Consider the following 6,908-nt stretch of genomic DNA (forward strand, 5'->3'; position numbering starts at 1 on the left):
AAACAATTCCTTGAAAACTTCATTGAGAATAAGTTATTGCTGTGTAAGGCAAAAAACCACTGGCAATTTTCAATTGCAAATAACAGCAGCATTGATCAATGGCCATGGACAGAAATGTGTTGCATGGCCATTGATCAGACAGTAGCAATGATTTTCAATCACAGAAGCACAATGGAAAATTGCCTGTGTCGTTTAGACCTTTAAGTGAACAGGATGAGAACATGCTTGAAAAATCAGGATCAGGATCCATATCACGATGAAGTAGCAGTATTTTATTTAGTAGTTGGTCATATACAGCATTATCTTTTTTATCTCACAGCAATTATCAGATTTCCCTGCTGCTTACTAACAAACAGAACAACCTTGGTTATTTTTCTTACATGTACAGTGAAAGTGTAATTCTATATTACATACAATGGTTATTTCTAGCACACTTCTATGGCAAACAACACTGCTCACAGTTATTTACTTTACTACATGCATGATTGTTCATCCCATTATTAAAAATTGTGCCATGGGATAGCCACCAAAGTCCCGGAGCTCAGTGATTGAATGAGTCAATCAATCATGAAGCTCTTCCCTAGCTTTCCCCAACACCTATTATTTTATTTATATAGCATATTATCTTGTATAGCACTGTATGGAGTACAATATAGAGTATTAATACATCATTTATACCTATACATGGCAAAGTCCTGTAATACAGAATAAAAATTAGCCTCCAAAGAAAGCAGTAACATGCTTAGGTAGAACCTGTACAACAAAAACATCAGAGGGTCCAGTCATTTGTGAACATTTTTTAGGCCCTCTGCTGGATTCAGAGTCCTAATGCTGGCCAGGGACAGAGCACATTTTATGACAGCTAATAGGAGAATATGCATTAACTCTGTCCTGTGTTAACTGCAGATTTTTAGAAATATTTGTGATCTATCCCTATCAAAGCAGTGTTTTGTAAACATTAGAATAAGCACAATATGGGCTAGGCACACTATAATAATTTACAATAAATGTATCCATATAAAAAAAATTAAAAAGCAAAACATTGATATGGAAAGGCACAACTTTTGCAGAGAGTATAGAACAAAAAAGATAAACCAATAAATGTTGCTTACAAATAAACCCTTGAAAGAGAATTTTAGAATGCTACAAATTAGAGCCCTAATGATTCTTTGTGAGGTGGGGGTCAGTGCCCATCTGTACCCTAAACAATGTACTCCAGGTAAACAGGTAGAGCAAATGGAAAAGAAGGTTACTGTGTTAACTCAATATTTTATGGTGTCCTAAATGTCATTTTTTATGAAACCCATTATACAGTTACAAACAAGTATTCAAGGAGCTGTATTGCAGCTGTATTCAAGGATAATCCAACATACATGCCTTGTGGTGTGTGTTTTTTTATTCAATACCTTGTAAGTAAAAAAATTAGCACAAAGAGCACAGGTTTATTAAGAGGCTAAAATTAATATACCCACAGCTCACCATACATGATCTTGATTGTCAGTGGAATAAATGTCACCCTTACAGATCATCTATGTAACTAAAACTAACTAAAACGGACATTGGTTTAGCTTTAAATGATCAATTAATACACATGCTTAGCTGTATTTTAAAAAAAAATTTAGTTTATTACTTCATATTTTAAACAAATTATTTATGTACTAAAATAATATTAATAAAATAAAATGTATAAAGAGTGATTATCATTAAACAACATGCAATAATTGCATTGCCCTTAGGGAGCTAAACCTTGGGAGATACAGGAAAGTGAGACCGAATAAATCTTATGTTATAGAGAAACATGAAATGATTTGAGAACTGCTGTAGCTCTGGACAGATAACAGCATCTGAAACCTTCACCTACACTGTGCAGACCAGGAATAAGAAATCTAATTTAATAGATTTATATTATATTGTATCATTGGCCAGAAACATCGGTGTCTGTTTATGCAAACATGATTATTAATTATTCATCACAAGGTATTACCAATATTTTAACTTTCCTGGCAAGACCTAAACTCAGATAAAGATCAGGGATGCTGCAATTGGTGTCAGGTATGTATATTCATACACTTGAAAAAAGGATTTCAATCATGTAATCTAATGTAACAGCTTTTATGTATGAGTAAATTTGAATTTGATTGTTTTGTATATTCACTATATTCACTGTGTGTTTTCTAATACATCTCTGTGAATGGCATTTTTATAAACTTGCACCATAAAATGAAAATTAATATACAGGCCTGATTGCTCAGAACCAGTAAACTGTGTTTCTGTTTAGCCAATTTTAACTAAACCAATAGGTGTAGGTGGTAATCTAAATTTAAATTAGTGAATGTTCCTCAGAGAAATAAGTGCTAACCCTTAGCATAGAGTATCATAAGGTATTACAAAGGAAGGAAAAGCAAGGTTTTTTGCACAATACAGTTTTCTTTCTTGTGAATACCTTTTGAATACCCTTAGCCAGTTTTAGAAAGACGACAGATCTGGTTTGGACTAGTGATCACATAATATGTGGTGGTTCAAAATGCAATGATACGTGGCTTGTTGAATAAAGCTAGCTAATCAAGAATGACCACCAAGATCTAAGATCAGATGCAGAAAGGATATTATAAATCCCCAGATGAAACCGTACAAGCTCCAATGTAGAATGAGTGGATCAAGGATATTAAAACTACTTAATCCGCTCATTTAATGAAACAATATGGTGCTTTAAATAATGTAATATGCAATCTGCCCTATTCTGAAGTACATCTGAAGCATTTATGACAAAAATACATTTACATGGCACATATGTTCTGTACAAGACTACTGCAAACCACTGGCATAATAAGGCACAAGCCTTAATTCATTTCACACTTTGACCTGTCAGACTTATCTAATTTTACAGGGGTTTTTTTCTTTGGAATCGAGAGAGCAAAAGCTTCTAGCTGAAATAATCTCCACACCCAAACATCTAATTTTGCTTAAGGACACAAAAATGCTTTACCCAAGTAATAGTACCAATGCATATATGCTTTTGCAAGAACTTTATTGTACCTCCTACATCACCGCTTTTTAGCAAACCCCATAAAGCAGAACCGACGGGACAAGGCAGCAAAGAATATTGCATATGCACCTTGGGACTTCTGTGGTCATTAACCGAGGCTAATCCTTTCTCTTTTTCTATCTACATTTCACAAATATACTTGTTTCTAAACCACATAAACAGTAATAAAGTAAACCCTTCTACTATCAGACTGATGTGTGCTTACACTGAAGGCCCAAAACCTTCATCATATACATACCTGGCCAAACCAAAGTGTATATATATAATGTTTTTTTGAATATTAACTCCAAAAGAAAAACAAAACTAAGAGTATCTGTCCATCAACATAAAAAAACAAAAGCAAGTGACTATAAATCATAACTCATTATATAACTAATGACAACTTGGTGAATCCAGTAATAATTACAATTTATATGCAATCTACTCCAAACGCCACTAACTATCAATTACACACAAATGTGTAAAACCCAAGACCTTACTACATGCATAATATACTAACCAAGTTATCTCAGGATTTATAGTCACTTGCTTTTGTATATTGATGGATGGATACTCTACTGGTTTTTTTTCTTTTGGAGTTGATTATTATTCCAAAAAACATATATATATATATATATATATATATATATATTTATTTATATATACACACACACACACACTTTGATTTACTGCCTTGTCCCGTCTGTTCTACAATCTCTTGATATTTGAGGGGAGTTCTTGAAAGGCTGGTATTTATTTGAGTATTGCAATTATGTTGTTTATAAAAATCTATTGATTGATGTATTCGCTCATAATTTGTATATATGTATTTTCCTAATTATAGAACCTATGCCCCGAGGAAGTGGGCAAGCCCCACGAAACGCGTAGAGGTTTTATTGGTCATGTTTTTAGTCGCACACCATATATGTTAACTGTATAAGAATTGTACAGGTAATTCATTGATTTTAAAGATTTATATTAAAGTTAGACATTTTATTATGTGAATTGGTAATTAGTGGAAATTGATGTAAAACTTTGCCTTTAAAGTCCCCCTTTTTTCCCTTCTGACTTTACAATTTTTGATTGTATTGGGATGTGGCAAGTAGAATTAAAATGATTTATTGAAAATATGTTCCAGTCCCTTTTATTCTTTAATGAAACCAGATCTACAAAGGTGGGGTGATGTCAATGCACCTGAGCAAACTATTCTTAAGCTATAGAATGGGACATCTGAAGATAAAAAGTTTTCACAGCTACTATTTTAGAAAATTTGAGCAACAACACAGTCTACGCAATCTAAGCAAACACAGCCTCAATGTACATGTACTTGTAAGATGACCATTTATATATTTTTCTATCCCATGCTATCAGTATTTAAAGTTTTAGTGTTCAAAACCGTGCACATTACAGAATATTTACTACCATTCTAGGGTCTTTTCTCTTTATGAAAACAAAAGCAGAGGTGTGTTTCTTTACCATAAACCTATATTTTGCATGTGTACAGCAAAGCAACAGCTTCAACTTAATGCTAATCCCTGCTGTATCTATTTGCTTTTTATTTCCTTTTTGTCATTTTGTTTGCTGGAAGAAGAAACCCAGTAGAGCTACATCTAGATCAGTGTTTCTCAACCAGGGTTCCTCCACACGTTACTTAGAGGTTCATTGAACAATTTGTGCCCCTCGGGTCAGTTTAAGTGACACAAGTGATCTTTTTGACTATCTCTATGAGTGGTATTCTTCCCACCGACCACCATGCTAATGTACTGTGAGCTGTGAATATAGTAATTATAGAAGGGGTTCCCTGAAAACCCAAAAGTTATTTTAAGGTTATGGTTTCCCCATGTTAAAAAGGTAGTGAAATGCTGAACTAGATACAAGCCAGAGCTTATATGTGGTTAAGAACTGCTTTCTTCACTAGTGTTCTACAATCCAATATAGTAAGTGCCTTATCTTGCCAAGAATGTCAAGAGATATGTTCAATATTTGTTACAACACTGATCAGGTGAGTGAAGCAGGTACTTAATGTGGTCCAAATCAATATATATATATATATAGATATAGAACAGGTAAGAATCCTGCAATAAATTGTAATAGTATTTTGCCTAAAATTAAAAAAAATACCAAAATAATCCCTGCATGTACCAGGCTAGATTTAGAATAGCTGTAATATTATTACACAAACCAAGAAGATTTGTAATTCAGATACGGATACCACATATGTTTGATTTGAAGACCATTCAGCTACATCTAAAAAACAATATTAAAATGCAACACTATAGCTGCATTAAACTATCTTCCAGTCATTAGAAGCTTCACTCATATAAGCATTCTTTGTGAAAGGTGTAGATGCTAGCAATCAAGTTAACAAAAAGCTGTTGAAGTTTGGAGGTGAAGTGTTCCTGGGGTATCCAGTGAAAGATATGTTAGTAGTAATTTGCAGGTATGTGACCAAGTGCAAGCCTCTTTTCTAACATAGATATATTTGTGTAGGCAGAGTAATTTGAGCTGCCAATGCACCCACTGAGTCTATAATTCAAACATGACCCCTTTTTTTGGTACACAACTATGTTCTGTACTGTGCATTGGAGTGTGCTACAAAGCAGCTGCATTCCGAAAGATGGTTTGTGGTGCCATTCAAAGTGTGTATCAACCCTTAAAGCCTCATTAAAGTTACCCAAATAAATGAGCATTGCACATATACCTGCAGTTTGATAAGACAATGTACCACCAACCTCTGTTTTCATAGTTCAATCTTGATTTTACTGTTGCAGCAGTATTGTAGAGTGTGGGTAAATAGGAGTACACAGTCAACTAGGTGCCAGAGTTTAGCTGAAGGAGACAATTATTTTCCATCATCCTGGGTGAAAATTTTGCATCAGTACAGCTGTGCCATAATATGTAGTGTCCCTCACCCTCCCTTCTTGATAGAACAAAACAGGCTGATCTACAATATTTGAGTAGCCTGTCTGTATAATGGTTGTTCATAAAAATGATTGGATCACAAACAATTGTTTCAGAAGGCAATTTAGGAGCATCTGTACAACGCTTGACCCGTTGCACTCTGTAATCAGCTCTCGGTAAGAGTAGGGTACCTGCAAGAGAGGACTGGAGAGCAGAAAGCTGCTTTTTAAACTAACAGAAAAGGGTATTTTAAAAATTAGTCACATATAGTATGAGATTTACAGGACATTAAAGAGATGTAAACTATTAGTTGGGATTTACGGTATCAACTGCATGTCTATTGGGTATCCTAATATTACTAAATATTTTTTTCAAACTAGGGAAAAAGAGGGTTATGTAAAAATCCTACTTGCCAAGTTTACTACTCCCCTATTATAACAACAGATTCAAAGTTTCTTGGCAGGTCAAACCTACATAGATAAGTACAAATATTTCAAAGACTGTGGTCCAACTAAAAATCAAAATTCTATGGTTCTTGTGCAAGTCACGAAGGATCATGGGTTGTCTGCTGTCCTTTAGAACACTTTCAAATCGTTAGTAAATGCGGTTGGAAAACAGTCCTCTTGAAGCAGAATATCAGCAAACTGACTTGACTTGCACAATGTTTCTGCCTTCAGTTCAAAACACAGTTTTGTCATTGCTCAATGATATTCAAAGCTTTGGGTAGTTCACTATTGGTCCCACAGCAGAAGTAACAATTGGAATAACCTCTTAATTATAAAGTTGAAATGTATTTTATAATAATTTAGCACAAAATGTTTCTTTTTTTATTATATTTACCCTGTAATGTTTCAAATAATGTTCCCCTGGTATTGTTGTACTATGATGAACAAGTGGTTGATGCAACAATAATACAAAATAAATGTCAAATACAATCAGACAGTTTTAGGAAAAATGTGTGTGTAGCACATTTAATAGAAAC

Source organism: Pyxicephalus adspersus, chromosome 3 (genome assembly GCF_032062135.1).
Source record: "Pyxicephalus adspersus chromosome 3, UCB_Pads_2.0, whole genome shotgun sequence".
Lineage (NCBI taxonomy): Eukaryota > Metazoa > Chordata > Amphibia > Anura > Pyxicephalidae > Pyxicephalus > Pyxicephalus adspersus.